The 17,827-nt window shown below is 44.5% G+C and overlaps 1 protein-coding gene across 1 annotated transcript in view; it reads right to left on the bottom strand.

Annotated features, from left to right (window-relative positions):
* The window catches only part of LOC105190526 (stem cell tumor), a 450,253-nt gene extending 432,557 nt beyond the window's left edge, over positions 1 to 17,696 (bottom strand). Inside the window, exon 1 of the mRNA XM_025307632.1 lies at positions 16,818 to 17,696. The gene's annotated coding sequence lies outside the window, so the exon portion shown is untranslated. The remainder of the gene's footprint in view (positions 1 to 16,817) is intronic.
* Between the last annotated feature and the right edge of the window lie 131 nt (positions 17,697 to 17,827).

The following is a 17,827-nucleotide window of genomic DNA, read 5'->3' as shown; positions in this document are numbered from 1 at the left end:
AAACGCGACGCGCGACAATATGCACATGAAATTAACGATTCGCGGCGGCTTTCCGGATGCTAGAGAAGATACATGTTAAGATAAAATCTTTTAGTTTAAAAATATATAATAAAAAAAAATTAAGAGCGTGAAAAATGTGAAAAATACCAAGTATCTAAATGTCTGTCTAAATCGCGTTTGGTGAGCCCGCACACCTCTGGTCGCGCGAGATCGTCTCACGTGTGCAAACGCACGTGAGGCAATCTCGATGACTCTTCGAGCTCGCGGGAGGTCGACCGGTGTCGGCGGACTCCCGCTACCGAGCTCATTCGCAAATTTATGGAGTCGCGAGCGGTGTAACCGGCGCGATACGCTGCGCTGGGAAATTATTACCGCTTTCGCACGGTCAAATTACTTCTCCGTCAACAGGATGCACCGTATCGAGTGCGGATGTATCGTATCGTGTGCTGATTACTCGCCGGACCCGATCTTCATTCCTTTGGTTTCCGCACGTGCGTTATGGCTGTAATAATTAGACGGTTTACGCCAGAAATGCATAATGCCACCGTATTATCAGACTATTGAGACGATTGGAATATCACGCACGTTGGGATGTACGTACGGTACGTGCGGTAATGAACGTTCGAATAACGGCGCTTAAACAGTGCGCGTATTATTCAACGAAAAATTAAGATCATCTCTGCCCGAGATGAATATTTCGTCGGCTGTCGTTTTCCGGCGATTCCACGCACGAACGGTTCGCTATTGGTCATCGCTATTGATCGATTTGATTCGAAAGCGGGACACTCTAATCAAACGGTCAACCATAAAAATAGCGGATTAAACATTCGATTGACTTCCGCGGACGCGCGTGCTAAGCTCTAAATATTCGATTCAAATGGCATGACCAAAGAGGGTCATGTGAATTATTCGAGAAGCGATTAGATCGACCGCAAAAGCACGCTTTGCGGTATTATCGCTGGAGAATATGAAATACGCGCATAAGGGCGTACAACCGATAGTCCTTTAACATGCAAAGTGTACTCAACGTACTCTATGCGGCAAATCGTAAAAAGACGACACACAGTTCAATATTGTTCCACCATGCCGTAGTAATTGCCGCTCCTCTGCAATGTGTTGCAAGACTTTATGTTGGCGTGCGAGCGCAAAGTCGCACACACATATCACGACGTATTATTTCGAACAGAAGTTTATTTTGAACTTTGAAACGCGCGATTCGGCGGTACTTTGTTTCAACTGCGTATAGAAATATTTTGATAGTTGGAATTCAAACAAATAACATGAAAATTTATTTTTAATGCTTTTCAATGAAAATTAGAAACCAGGAGAAAAGTCATAGGGAAAATATTAGAAAACAATAGATATATAACCTGTTTGCTTTCCACTTGGACGCGCATGTTCATAACACTACATTTTTAGGTTAAACCTGTGTAAATTTTCCAACCAGAACCAGAATAAATCTTTGAGAGATCAGATCGGATCTCAGTTAGATTCCAAGAAATATTCTATGTAGCTATACCACCTATACAGGCGGTAGTAGAATTGACACGCAAGTCAAAACACGCGGTCCGCGGAGCAGCCGGGAGAATCGACGTTCTCCCAATTAAGCGATTTCTACGTGAAAACAATTTATCGAAAAAAAAGAAAATGAAAACAAAAAAAAGAAGAGATTCCTGCATAACTTTCGATTCGAAAAGCCCGTGGTGCCCGTCGTTGGCGCGTTTCCCTCCGGTAAGAGTCGATAGTCGCGACCGCAATCGCCGCGGCGTCAGGGACCGTTATTATAGCGTCGCTCCGGTAAAACACTCGGCGCGAGCATCGAGCCCGCGAGAGCGACGTGAAATATTCGCGCGACGATTAGATCGCATGAGAGGCGCGCGCTTTGTCTCGCGTTAACAGCCACAGGCTGCGCGAGACTTATCCGTCTGTCCGCGATGCGAGAAGACGGCTGGCTCGGCATGGACGCCCATAGATCGGGGGGGGGGGGGGGCGAGGGTAAACTGGACGAGCGCGGCTCGTGGCTCGTGGCTCGCCGCCGCCGCCGCCGTCGCCGCCGTCGCCGCCGTCGAGACTCGCGTGCGATGTATCTCTCCGCAAGGGCTGAGCGGAAGTAATCGTTTTAACGCGCAATGGCAGCGATCGTTAAGTACCGCGGGCCCGGCGTTACGTCAGTCGGCGATCGCGCGCGTACACGCGAGCGAATGAACGAGCGAGCGAGCGAGGACTACCTACGTACTCCATGGCTACGCCTCGACACATTGGGCCCGACCCACGCACCCATTGTCTTCTCCCTTTCGGAGACAGACGGCGCGTGACGTAAGGACGAAAGTCGGAGAGAGGGAGAGAGTCAGAGTGGCGTCCGACGGAGAAGGAAGAAAAGAAAGAGAGAGAGAGAGAGAGAGAGAGAACCGCGTCCATACGTACGTACGTACGTATCGGCGGATACATTTCATCGGGAGAAAGAATTCGCTTGGAAATTATAGGCAGATATACGTGGATACACGTAGGACGACCAATCGCGCGGAGGTATATCAAGATCTAACGTCGGGACGCAAACGACTCCCATCGGGCGGCCGGCGCTGGAAAAGCGGGGAAGGACGTGAGAAAATAAAGCGCGCCTCGATGATAAATCGAGACGGCCGGGCCCCGACCGATCACGCTGTTGTAAAACAATGTTCGTAAGATGCGGCGAAACGCGCCGCTCTCGTGTGGTAGCGAGAGAGCCTGCCCCCATCGTAGTAACCTTGATCGTGGACCATAAATCCCATACGCACGGCGAACGGCAGGGATCATTGTACGAGCTAACGCGGGCGGTTACTCCTCCGATGCGGCGCGCGATGCTTCCTCGATCTCGCTTCGATTGACCTCTAGCAGCGCGAATACGCTGTTTATCAGCACATATATACGTATTTCCGTCCGCTACCAAAGCATCTTGTCCCGAATGTTTTCTACTCTGAATCTCGATCGTTCTCTTGTCGAGAGATACGATATGGAATCTTGATATACCTTTGCGATTGGTCGTCCTACGTAAGGTTCACGTAGCCGGTGTCTTTTTCTAAATTAAGTCTAGCCGCCTAGAAAAACACGACTCGAGATTTTCCCGAATGTAGCACCGACTTCGATCTAAACGTTCCAATTTCTTCCAGAGAACCTAAAGATGGTTGTTACATCACGATGTCAGTTTTCAAATTATCCCATCGTTTCCACCGTGTCCGGTAATCAAGAACTTAAAGGATCGTCACCTCACCGTGATTTTGCCAAGTACGAACACGAATTCGTCTGAATCACGTCTGAATCACAACTGTTCCTCCATTGGCTATGTATAACAAATAACATTGTTTATAATTACTCTTAATACTCTAATGATAGAAAAAATAGGCCAATTTAGATAAAAAAAAAAAAAAAACGGGAGATTGAAGAAATCGAGGAGAAAGTTTCGGAAGGTGAAGAGTGTCAATACGAGTCATCTGTACGGCCTCGATGCGCGGCTTCGTGGAGCGCGGGACCGCGAGCTGTGATGCGAGGCTCAGCGCGGCGAGGTGAAGCAAGGCAAGGCAAGGCAAGGCAAGGCAAGGCAAGGCAAGGCAAGGCAAGGCAAGGCGAGGCGAGGCGAGGCGAGGCGAGTCGTATTCCGCGGGTCTCACGGCTCAGCCTCGACGTGAATCATGCCAGTTCCGGTCCGACCCACGCGTACGTGTCCCTGAAACGGCCGGTCTCGCGCTCGTCTCGACGCATCCCTCCGGTCTGTGAGCGCTCGTCTCGATTACTAGCCGCACGGTTCGGGAGGAATTTCGTCAAACGAATTTCTCACGCTTCTTCAGCGACGCGGTACGACGCGGCTGTACTCATGACAGGCGTTTTTAGCCATTGTAACAACGAAGATACTACTACAATTGTCAAAAGAATACTAGAATCAGTAGATGCGGATAGACGGATAAGCAGATTTAGCTTAGACAGCGGATTTAGTTATGATATCCTCCCCCCCCCCCTCGACCATACGAAATTTTATTAAATATATTTTCCTATTCCCCAAGTTGCGACAATATACAATGTTATAAATTCGTACGAAGAAAACAGTACTTGAAATCAGACAGACGTATTCAACAAATGGACGTATTTATAAAATACACGTCCAGAGTAAAAGCTCGACAATGACAATGAAATATTGGAAAAAGCAACGTAATCGTACGTTTTCATTAGGATATTTTCAAGTTTTCAGGCTAAAAAGGGCCATTTTCTTCTCTGTTACACTAAAAGTACTCGGAATGGATTTTTTTTCATGATACATTCACTCCGTGGAAAATATATATCCCGGTCATCTGCACGTAAGTTGAGACAGCGAAGTAACGAACTGGCTGATTCTCACGCTGCCGGTGCTTCGTGTAGATCGGAGACGGTACGTACCATCCAATTATACGCCTCGACCTCGTGAGCATAAGCGTCCTTTTTTAATCGCAACCTACATGACTAGTGGAAATCAAGACGTTAATTCCGATATACGACACAAAATAGACGCGCACTCTCCGCCGCCGAGCGAGACGAGTACACGCACATATTTCTCGTTTCCTCGTATCATGCCGAATGACAGTACATACGACTCAGCAATCTTATAGTCCGCGACTTTTCTTTGACTAGCTTGGATGGACCGGTATCGGCTGATACTTCGACTGACTTCCGGCGATCTGTATTCCCCGCACCTCTATTGAGTTAGCCCTCCCCCAGAAAATAAAAATGAAAAATCTATTAGGTGTAAAATTAATTGCTAATTAGATGCTAAAATCCCAAATTTGGTGCTCACCAAATTTTGGAGGTTTGACAGAAAAAAGAGAAAATAGCTTAACGTTAACTTAGCCCGTACCAAATAAAAAAAAACGTACAATTAACACGTAAAATAGAAAACAAATTATATCACAATTAAGTGCTAATTAGGTAGACCAAGAAACAATTAGCAGATATTAAAAATACAACGCCGCTCAAAAGTGAAGAGACGAGTAATTTGATAACATAGCCACGAGAGCACCTAATCTTATAATATAATTTTTCTCTTGGACAGTCAACGTTAAGATGACATATTTTGTTATAACTTTTCACGAAATATGACCTGTCGCGAAATATTAATTATCGAAATACGAGTGATAAGATTTTAATCTAAACCCAAAATAAGAAAGATCCTCGTGACTCGCAACGAACTCGTTATCGAGAAATTAAAGCCGATAGATCAAAACCGAACGATGTGAAAATAACGTGACACCGGGTATAAGCTGCAAAATTATTTGTTATAAACCATTAATCTAGGTTCGAAATAAGATTGATCCAAGCAAAACCGCATCGAGCTGTAATCACGCGTTTCGGAGTCATAAGCCACGAGAGATGGAAAAGTGACAGGCACGGAAATGACCGGTCGTGAAATATTAAATATCGAAATATGAATAATAAGATTTTAATCTAGACCCAAAATAGGAAAAATCCTCACAAATTACAAGGTTCGCCTATTCGTTATCGAGAAATTAAAGCGGAAAGTTCAAGGCCGATCGATGCGAAAATAACATGTCACCGGATATAAGCTGTAAAATTATTTGCTATAAGACATTAATCTAAATTCGAAATAAGATTGATCCGTGCAAACCGCATCGAGCTGTGATTACGCTTCGTTTCGGAGTTATAAACCACGAAAGATGGAAAAGTGACAGGCACGGAAATGACCTGCCACGAAATATTAATTATCGAAATATGGATAATAAGATTTTAATCTAGATCCAAAATAAGGAAGATCCTCGTGGACCGCATCGAGCTGTGATTACGCGTTTCGGAGTTATGAGACACGAAAGATGGAAAAGTGACAGGCACGGAAATGACCTGCCACGAAATATTAATTATCGAAATATGGATAATAAGATTTTAATCTAGATCCAAAATAAGGAAGATCCTCGTGGACCGCATCGAGCTGTGATCACGCGTTTCGGAGTTATAAGCCACGAAAGATGGAAAAGTGACAGAGTCCGAAATGACCTGTCACGAAATATTAAATATCGAAATATGGATAATAAGGTTTTAATCTGGACGCAAAATAAGAAAGATCCTCACAAATTGCAACGATGTGCGCCTATTCGTTATCGAGAAATTAAAACCGATAGATCAAGACTGATCGATGCGAAAATAACGTGTCACGTGTATAAGCTGCAAAATTATTTGCTATAATACATTAATCTAGGTTCGAAATAAGATTGCTAATTATTAGGTGCTAAAATGTCGAATTTGGTGCTCGCGGTGTTTGGCAGAAAAAAGAGAAGAAAACGGGAGGCTAGCTTAACGTTGATTTAGCCGCCCCCCAAATAAAAGAACGTACAACCAACACGTAAAATCGAAAACGAATTATGTCAAAATTAGGTGCTAATTAAGTGCTCCAAGAAACAGTTAACAGATATCAAAAATATATCGCCGCTCAAAAGTTATAACAAAATAAATATATCGGCTCAACGATGACTGTCCAAGAGAGAACTTTTATTATAAAATTAGACGCTCTCGTGGTTATGGTATCAAATTACTCGTCTCTTCACGTCGAGATATGCAAACGCCGATTTTTTCTTTTTTTTTTTTCTAACAAACGGAATACAACTACTAATATTGTTTTCAAATATATGATAAAATTTTCACATCAGAGTTAAACATGCGATCGAAGATTAAATGCGAATTTTTGCAACGGGACGAGAACTTAATTCGGCGTTTAAATATCTCGACAACATATCGCAAGGCGAGTGTTTTGAAGCCAATTTCGTAAGAGCGCCTAATTTTTTAAGACAGGTTCTCTCTTGTGACCTGTATGGCCCGCCGATGTTTAAGTGCGAATTTTTGCAAAACGGTACGAGCACTTAATTCGGTTTGGATATCTTGACAGTGCGTGAAGAGACGAGTAATTGCCAAACCATAGCTACGAGAGCACCTGTGTAATTTGTTTTCGATTTTATGTGTTGATTGTACGTTTTTTTTTATTTGGGGGGAGGGGGGGGCTAAGTTAACGTTAAGCTAACCTTCCCCCGCTATTTTCTCTTTTTTCTGCCAAACTCCGCGAGCACCAAATTCGGGATTTTAGCATCTAATTAGCATTTAATTTTACACCTAATAGATTTTTTATTTTCGTTCTGGGGATGACTAACTTAATAGAGGTATTCCTCGCTTATCTCGCACGAAACAAATATATCGATCAGACGCGCGTACGAGCCCGTTATAATCGTGGAATTATGAAATCGAACAGAAAAACAAACGGCACCTTTTTTCACACGCACGATGTAAAATTTATAGTTGTCCCCATGCAGACTCGCTTTTTTCGCGGGGAGATCATCATCGCGATACACGGAAGATCTTCTCCATTTCCGTGGCACTTTCTCAACCGGAGGGGAAGAGACGGGTGAATGAAATAAATTTCAATATATCACGGATTTTACGAAACACGGCCTTATACTACTTCCCTCGAGTCCGCAATAAACTTTTGGTCGAAGCTCACGATATATTCTATCCTGCAGCTCTCGAAACCCTTTACCTTCATTTTACGATACGATCTATGAGACCGAAAGGATTGGAGGTGGGCGGGAAGACGCAGAAATTGATTTTGTTAGAAATATGAATAAAACAAAATGCTATATTACAGAGAGAATCATCGATTCAACCTACTGGCACGCATCCGAAATCCCGTGACTAAGCCATGTTATTTCCATGGGTGCGAAAAATGCTCGTTATGAAACGGAATGTATTGAAACGATTATCGCATTAAGTATTACCTCGCAAGCGGAATTAAAATAAAAAGAATTAAATTTAAATTTATCTATTATTAAACTCGATAAATTTTGTGGCTGTGAAACGTTCGTGGTTTATTTTGCAAATTCAAGAAATTTTAGTAAAAAACAAAGTGATTATCATAAGATGACATTTAAAGATAAGAATAATAAGAATTGAAAGAAAACGTCGCGTGATCTCACGAAAAATCTTAGTGAAATCAACTTGGCGTGCAATGTTTTATAAATCACCTGACGTGTATTTTTTCAGAGTCAACAGTGTCACGCGAGACATTCCTCGAGTGTTTGCGCATTGTTGTCATCTTAAATATACCTCTGGTTAACAATAACTGTTAACTCCGCCGTAAGTCGGCTCACTCTCCGACTGTTCCACAAAGATAACGAAATGGTAACGTTATCTGCGCAAATATAACATCGTGATATTCAGGTCCATCGTGACTATTTGACTTGCTTTGATATTTTGCATTGTCTCTGACGTACACACATTTTTAAGAATCTAACTGTGGTTACCAGTCTAATTTTCCCCAAAAATTATCGACTTTTATTGGGTAATTTTAAACGTAATAAACGTAGATTTACTGTGCAATAATTATTACACAATTTCCTTTCCCGTCTATTCTCATCAAGTTGAATAAATAAATTTATAACTGATAACTTAAGATATGCTTCTAAAGTGGCTTACACCTGGAACAGAGTAACATTTCCCACTTCCCTCCTTCGAATCTCCCCCCCCTCTCTCTCTCTCTTTCTCTGTATCCACTTAGAATCTATTTAGTACGTCGACTCGCACGGCAAAGCGACCACGTATCTTATGACAGTTTCGTTGCTTTGAGTAGCTTTGAGGAATCGCCCTGCTTTGGTCGCGAGGCCAAGATAGTCGCGCGAGGGGGGCACAATGCAACGGGTGCTCGGACGGGACACGTGTACCCTGTTATAAGGGGGCCTCCACGCCCTCTTGAACCCCACGCGGCTCGTAATATGAGAACGGGACTTTGTGCTACGTAATGCTGGCGCAGCACGGAAGTTGCAGGCAGGCGTTCTCCCGTTGGAACGTGAACTTCCATATAGCCGCCCTGTGCATCCTGTCGGACGGGCTCGTGCGGCGAGCAGGAACCGGATCCCGATCGAGCGGAAGAGGATCTGAAACGGTAGACGAAGGCGCGCGCACGACGCGGACGAGGAATATATTTTATTGAATAATTTGACAACGATTGTGTCCCCGCGACGAGCGCGCGCGAGCGAGTACGATGGATCCTTTGTGCGAGCCTCGCGCTCACCATTGTTACGAATTACGGCAGCTGAAAAATCGCGAGAGAAACGAAGGCAATGAGGAAGCAGCGCAAAGTCGCGGTCAAGAAAATCATAATAGACAATAGTGTCGTTAAAGTAAACGGCGCCAATGAAACGTCGCGGCGGAACAGGATCCTATGTTGGATGCAAACGAACCGTTATTGCAAATAGGCATTGTGGTGCCTAGCGTGCATAGATGATATTCTAGCCTCATTTTGAAATACGGAAACATTCGCGTGTACAACCACTATACAACCTCTTTCTTTATCGTGATATTTTATTCTGTGAATGTTTTCAAGCGAAATTTCATTTGGAAAGCAAAGTGGCAGCCGCGCTAATTAAGGTCGAGTGTCTTTTCACTTGCACAGAATGAATTCTCCGCTTTGAAATGGATACGCTTTGAAAATTTGTCATCCCCTTACGTTTGAGTTCAATATTGTGCGAGTCATTCTTATAAATCCGATTCGCGATATTTCAGCTATCTGATCACCGTAAGTAGTACATTTCGTTTCGAGTAAGGTTCGATTCCCCGGAATATTTAAAGAATATCACGACTATGTAAAGAACGAATAAGAAGAACAATCATCGAGAATTAACGAACAACTGACCTGTTCACTTCACTCGATCGTCTTCACGGATCTGAAAAGCTATCGTGCCGCGAGCTTGGTTATTAGAGGATATCAGGATATCGTCAGTCAGAGGCGCAAGAGATCGGATATTTTTCCCCGTCCAGAGTTCGCGTTGGCGTTCTATCTATTAATTACGCGGCTGTCGTTCGCCGGTAGCGCGGGCGGATCGCGCGATGCCGACGCGCGCGCGGCGTCGTTAATTTCCCGGGGCCGATTTTCCCGCGATTCAACTCGTACGCAGGAAATGCTCGGGATCGCCTCGCCTCGTCTCTCCGCTCTTCAGCGCACCGCATCGGTTGGCCGAGCGCACCGTTTTTCACTCTCGGTTGCCGCTCCGGCGCACGCGCGCGCGCGCACGCGTGCGCTTCGACGGGCACGCGCGTGTGCGCGTGACACGACCGTGGGGTGCCGGCCGGGTATCTCGCCGCGAGAAGGTCCTTTTTCACGAAAAACCGCTGACGAAGACGAAGAGCCGCGAGCGGTCCGATAGAGCGTGAAGGTGCGATAACGCGCCGTTCCGCCCTTCCGTTGCACGCACTGCGTGCTTAAACGGTCAAGGATATACATACGCGGTGTGCCGCTGTGGGGAGTCTTGTTGGATTAGATGTAGAGGCGAACGCGGGCGATTAAGAATTTCTCAACGACCGTGCCGATGAGCCTGAATTACAACGTCGAAATGTACCACGAGTGCATTCGTCGAGGCAGGCGCTAGGTAGGTTCGCATAAGAGGTGGATCAGTATATCTGTGTATGAGCATTTTGTTTATATATTAATAATCTATACGTTGTGTATTTTGTACACTAATGTATATTGCAATATTTATATATTAATTTATATATTAATATTTATTGTAACACCTTTCAAAAGAAACTTTTCTTGAATTTCGTTAAACCAGCCTGCTTCCTAGTTGGAATTGGCAGACAATCCTCACGTAGTCAGAAAGAGACGAGTAGGACGAAAAGAGTAAGAGGACGGACGGACGGACGGACGACCAAAGGACGCAGGATGGCGCCGGCGGGACAACGCTGTAAATTTATGTCCAATTTCGCGGCGGATTCGGAAGCGGTGGCTGAACAGAATTTTCGCACGGAGATTTTAGCCCGCACGGGCAATAAACCTTCGCGACCGGTCGAGCGGGAACACGCGGGCAGTAAGCCGCGCGTGTGCAAATATATGTGTGTAACGGGAAAAGGGGAAGAGAGAAAGAAAAAAGCTGCGGAAATGAGAGAGAGAGAGAGAGAGAGAGAAAGGGGGGAGGAGGGAGAGAGGAGGAAGAGGGGGAGGCAAATGTGAAGAGAGGAGCATTGAGTGACGGGGTGCAATGGGTGGGACGCGAGTAGGAAGCCGACAAACGCAATTGAGGTCGAATATCGAAGAGCAGCGACGAGAGCGGAATTTTCGCGAATGTGCGTGCGCGGACATATTTAGGGTGGATCCGATTCTAGCTGGCTAGCGTGTTTTCATGGTTTGCATATTTGCATGTTTGCACGGTTGCTAGGAGGGATTAACGCGCTCGGTTATCGTTACAGCCTTTGGCTAAGATACAACAGAGAGAGAGAGAGAGAGAGAGTGCTTTGCTTTGCATAACTTTAAATGACTCGAATGTCGAGTGCTCGTGTCACCCACGAGTAAATATCGGATATTCGACTATCGTGTGACGCTCGACTGTCGTTTAAAGAGATGCTAAAGTGGATGATGAACGCCAAAAATGTCGATATTGTAGAAACGATCGTCAAAGCGCCATAGCAAATAAGCAATGATACAATCATGTTATCTTTCTTATATTTCTTATACAAACAAAGATCTCATATAAATGTGAGCTGTTTTGTTTATTTATTTCCCGCAACGGGCAAGCTAACCACGTATATGTAAGAATTTCTTTGCAAACTTGTCATCTCGTGTTACTGTTACTTCGGCTTTTGTCACAAGTGATTATTGCACATTATTAATCAGTTTCACTAAAAAATAATTATTACACAAATAAATTTGTGTAATCTTAGTTCAACTAAATAAACTTCCTTCTTCTTTCTGAATTTATATTCTCCTCCGACCCTTCTCTCCCCTGTTATTTGAGTTCGTTCGAAACGTCACAGTTCCAGCGTGAGCCAACATAAAGCCAAATATATCCGAATAAGCTACGACAGAGAGAGAGAGAGAGAGAGAGAGAGAGAGAGAGAGAGAGAGAGAGAGAAAGAGAGAGAGAGAGAGAGAGAGAGAGAGAATTACTCGACGTGGTGTAACCTATCCCTTATCGCTAATTAGACATTACCCTCGTTCGACAACCCTTCATTCAAATATCGTATGTCGATGTTTGTGTCTTGAAATTTTACACTCATGCTTGCCAAACTATCCTGCTTCCCCTTGTTCGCGACAATGCTGTAGCAAAGTGTAGGTCTGTTTTCGTCTTCATCTACGACTTTTACTATCTCGAACTTGAAAACACAAACAGGTGTACAGTGTTCAGACGATGGAAAAACGTAGCAAGGAACGGAAGTGGGTAGAGCAAAGAAGAAAGAAAGGATGGAAGGAGGAAGATTCAGAGACGTGCTTTTCTTGTTGTTTCTAAACTGTAATCTACCGAGAGAGGAGGGCTGAGACGTATACAGTCTCTCCCTCCTTCGACGTCACCGCCGCGCCACATTCGTGCACGCTCCGGCACGACGGCGACGGTTGCAACCAGAAAGTGCCAGACTGCTTCGTCAGATTCCGTCGCCGCTGTTTTGTCCTCGTTAGGTGACTGCCTCTTCGCTAATGAATCCTTTTCGTAATTAAACGGCAGCGGAGCGCAACCTCCGGGAGACTTCTTTAATTAACGACAGTTAACGGCGGGGACGATTACGAGGCGCGGAAGATGACAAGGGCTACACGGTGACTGCGATGCGATATGTGTGTACCTCTTGCTGTTCCTTCCTCTTTCCCCCTTCCCCTTTCCTTCTCTATTTCCGACAATCTCCGCTCATTTAAATTGTCAACGACGATATTACGCGTACTGTGATTGCGAGCCACCACCTATCTGTCGCGCAGAAATCGGATGTCCTACCGCAGGTATTTATTCACGCGAATGCACTGTCGTCCTGTGCGACTACTGACTTGCTGCTGTTATTTACACTCGATAATCTTAAAGCCTCATCGATCAATTTGTGCATTGAAAATGAGGAATTGCGGATTGCGGATTAAAATTCGACAAATTAATTAATATCGATTTTAGTTTGCTTCTGATTAAGATTGGGTCAAATCGCAATGATTTAACCCGTAATCTACTATATAAACTATTTTTTCTATTTGCAAGTTTATGTACTTATTTGGCGACAAGAAGGAAAAAACTGTGAGATTATAATAATAGCAACGATAAAATGACGATAATGATGATAACAGCGTTATATCTTTATGTAATGTCTACTTTTTATGTAATAGAAATAATTACTTTACGTAGTACCGTAATTAGTGTTATTAACTGCATTATTAAAAAAATGCTGTGTTATTAACATTATTATCTGCACGATAAAGAGTGTATATACATAGGACGCGTATAGTGTGCACGTATACGTTGCACACGTTTGTGCTTTGTCGCTTGTCGCCGTCCATGCAAGCTCTAACAATGAGAGAAGAACGACGCGTATTCCTGAGAATTACATAAACGAACCATCATTTGATTTTTCCCGGTTCATATTATATACGCGCGTGCACATATACACATTTTCTCTCTCTCTCTCTCTCTCTCTCTCTCTCTCTCTCTCTCTCTCTCTCTCTCTCTCTCTCTCTCTCTCTCTCTCTCTCTTTCGAGCACGTATTCGAGGGTGTAAAGAGATCTCTGTGCGCGGTGCCTCCTTCATCGACGGCATTTTACTCCCGTTCCCCTTGGTAGTGGAACGTTCGCGGAAACGATCCTGCGGAAAATAGCGTCGAGGATCCAAAACGGAATATGTGGCGGCCGCGCATTGGATTTATGATGTAATGCAAATTTATCGGGATTTTATTCACCTTCCTCCCCCTCCCTAACCAACCCCGCGGCCGGTTATCTATCCATTCGCTACCTTTTCCTCTTCCGACGACCTCTCTTCTCCTTCTTCCTCTTCTTCTTCCCCTTTTTGTCGTCTTTACGTTCGCTCATGCTTGTTCGCGGTAAAGAGGCAGGAGTAGGACGAGAGAAAGGACGAAGTAGAGACGAGACCGGTGGTGAGGCAGGGGGGAGGGAAAAGGACGACGGATATTCTTGCCGTTTCTTCAAAAAAATCACGATTTCTCGTAAATTATGAGTGTCATCAATTTCTATCTCGGTCTCATTGCGGCCGCCATGGCGGTACGTTACCACCGGGTGCTCGCTCTATCTCGGCGAGGTCGAAAGAGCGCTACAGGCACAGGCGAAAGAAAGCAAGAAAGGGCGGGAGACATGAGAAAGGGGAGGACCACCGGCGGCCGCCCCGCCGCCGCCGTCGCCGCCGCTTTATTATAGCCCTGCACTACCTTACCCTCCGTCCCTTCGTTCCTTTCGGTGTCCCGCAAGAACCGTAAAAGCGCTGCGCCGGAGAAATATTACGAGCGCGATTTCATGGCGGCCGGCTGCACACTGACTTATATACACGGTAGTAAGGATGATCTCTCTCGAAAGACGGCTATTGGACGTATATCACGGGGATGCGGATACTGATCATAGGGCTTACGAGTACACACGGAGCCGCAAAACCGCGTAATGCACCGGGCGGTCGCGAGGGGATGTATCAGCTTGTAAAATATCTTTTGTGCTCCCGTAGCAAAGCTCGCCGCTACCGCACGACAAATTATTAATATTGAAACGACGATACCACCGATGAGATATTACTTGCTCTCTCTTTCTCTCCCTCTCCCTCTCTCTCTCTCTCTCTCTCTCTCTCTCTCTCTCTCTCTCTGCGATTATCACTCAAGCGCATTTGTCGTTACCTTAATTTCAACAGTAGTGTTTTTATCGAACTAACCGAAATATTGATATTTTGACATATCTTCGACCCAAACAAAACTTTGGAATGGATATTCTTTGATATCATGGAATTCGATGTGACATTCGATTTCATATCAATAATATCCAGATGCTTTGAATCTTAAAGTGTAAGGAAAATTATAAGAATTATCGTATAAATTCTTCGAAAATATCGACGCGACAAATTTATCTTCCGCTAAGAGGAGGACGGAAGGAATGAAGAAAGAAGGAAGAGAGCTTAGCAAAATCGTAACAAACATACAAACAGCGAGCGCGTTAGCTGCAAAAATATTTGCAATAAGACACTCATCTAGATTTGAAATCAGAATAATCCGAACAAACCGTATCAAGTTGCCATCACGCGTTTCAGCGATAGAGGACTCGAAAGATTCCAAAAGTGACAGGCCCGAAAATGACACGTCATGAAATATTAATTAACGAAATATGAGTGATAAGGTTTTAAAAGCTCCGAAATAACCAAGATTCTCAGAAACATGAGGCGGACTTAAGATGTGTCGTGCTGTAACGCGAAACGTCAGCATGACACATCTTAATTTTCGGTTTCTTGGTTCATTATACATGCGGAACATTTTTTCGTTTCTTGAAGGACAGTAGAAGAATGAAAAAAAGTGACAATATTTATTTTTTATCAATTCGCAAAACGTCGTGCCAACTTCACAGACACTTCGTCCAAAGCCATTAGCGGCAGTGCGACAAGAATTTATCGATATGTGACTAAGCGCGTTCTTTAAGCATAGAACAATGCGCGATTAAAGTGCTCAACTACCGCGATCTCGCTCGCAAGTGGTCATTAGAGCGTCTAGAAGTGAAATTGCTTCCAACATCCAAATTCCCGTCATTACGAGCGTTTCATAGTGAATCGAGGCAGAGGCTCTTTAGCTCCCGCCGAGAATGAGACGATCAGTCGCAGCAAAGTTAAGACGATCAACTCTAGCGTCGGGTCGCTCCGAGTTCTCAAAGGTTCCCCGGGACAACTTAACTTACGATCTCTCACAATATACTTTATAACGTTCTCGCACGGTTGGAACGAGCGAGGTGGAGGTGCCTCCGATACGGAGGGAAACATCCTCCTCCGCTCGTAGCCTCGTTGCTCACGCCGAGGAAAATCAAATACTTCTCCGGAAGGATTCGCGTTGTGAGAAGCCACTCCATCCGGCGTTATCATCCCGGCATGTGCATCATCCAGTTTGCGGAAAAAAGTTCCGCCGCTTCGGGAAGAAGCCTTGAGATATAGCGAAGGTAACTCCCGCGGATCCTATAAAGTCTCTATCGCGAAGCTCGAGTCTGGCTGGAAGACGAATACGCGGGAGCATGCGGCGAATCCAATCCATCGTGACGAACGTAAATTCAATGGGAGCTCGCGCTTTTAGTTAGAAACCTCTTAACTTTCGACATTAATTATCTGGAGAATTGAAAATAAAAGTGCGCTCGAACCGGAATGCACTAGAAATTAAATGAACGACGAGACTTTATTTTCTTTTTACGTCCGGTAGCTTCCGACGGAGCTTTAAAGCATAATGTAGATGGAAACAACGGGTTCTCATGAATATTCTACCTCGGGAAAACACGTGAAATCGGTTTAAATTCAATGTAATAATTTCGGAAACGCTGAAATTCGCTAAACGCTAAAATTTTTTAAATTAAATTTGATACCTAGAGAAATATCTCTAGAGACCCAGCGAGAGACGGAGAAAGATTTGTAAGAGAAACCTCGTACAAAATTCCATTGCAACTTATGTTAAAAAATTGTATAATTCTGCTTAAAATATTAAAGATAAAATAAGGTTATTCATAAGATTGAGTAACTTAAAAACGCATTAAAAATGCTCAATGCTTTTTACGTAATCAAGATCAAAATTATAAATTTGTATAAAGTAAGAGAAATTTGCTATCGCATCGTATAAACGAACACGAAGCACTGACCATACTCAAGAAGCAACATGTGATTCGCGGAACAAAGCTCGATATCGTAAACACGGCAGTTCTAAGAATCGACGCGTTTCGAGTTCTAGGAATCGAGGAAGTGGGAGGTGAACGCTTCAATAGTGAGAACTGCAGAGAGACTTATGTGTGAAGGTCAGTTGAGAAGCGAATAAATCGCTACAATATAAAACAAACGTAAAATACACTCACGTTTGCACAGCTCCTGAAGTTCCTTCTGATGAGATATATCCAATGAGTATCCTGATGAAATATATCCAAAGGCACTTAACGCTATTTCTTTGCAACACACTTTTAGCGCAACTTTGCGCAAACACAACACGGAGCATCGCACAAGCGCAAGCATTTTAACACTTATTCGAGACTCTCTCCTTCGGAGAGTCGAAAACGTAGAGCAGCGACTTGTACTGCGATTACGCGACACACTCATGGAACTTTACTCGGCATTCCCGACGATACAATTTCGCGAGACATTCGCTTTCTATGACTGCTTAACGATACTTTGCCGTGACCAACACGTGAAATCTACCTTCGGTACTTCCGACGAATACACGCGTGAAACTCATTTTTGGCAATTCGGACTCACGGAAAAGAAGCGCGAGCTATTTCCGGAACTCACGCACATTGAGCGTGCATCCGCTACACTACTAGCGCGACGGTGGTAATTTTTCACATTATATAGCTCGCTGAACATATACCATTCGCGTACGCACCAATCACAATATTCCACCCGAACCGACCGTTTTAAGAAATCCGCCATGATGGAAAAGAAAGCTCACGAAACTTGACTCAGCATTCCTGATGAATAACGGCTACTTGCGGCGAATATTGAGGGATGTTACGCCATATCTCGATGTTTAACGATTCGACGTATTTCGCGTGCGAGATTCGCGCAGTGTGTCGGAAACGTGGAACTCAGCCGTGCGCACCCGAACGGTCGTTACGGGGCGAACGCGCAAAACTTTGCTCGATATTTCGACGATTCGCTCACTCCACGATATTCACTTCCCGCAGCTATTTAACGACACTCCGCGGCAACACGCGCACGTAACTCACCTTCGGCACTCCCGGTAACGACGATTGAGACGCGAGGCTCAGCTACGGTCAGCCAAAATCGCGGAAAATCCCGCGGCAACGGTTTTTTGCACGCAGCACTATTCCGCAGCCCGCGGCACGACTGTATGATTGGCTGCTTGAGATAT

This window comes from Harpegnathos saltator, unplaced genomic scaffold (assembly GCF_003227715.2).
Source record: "Harpegnathos saltator strain DR-91 unplaced genomic scaffold, Hsal_v8.6 scaffold93, whole genome shotgun sequence".
Classification (NCBI taxonomy): Eukaryota; Metazoa; Arthropoda; class Insecta; order Hymenoptera; family Formicidae; genus Harpegnathos; species Harpegnathos saltator.
The sequence above is the reverse complement of the archived record's forward strand: the minus strand, read 5'-3'. Positions and strand labels throughout refer to the sequence as shown.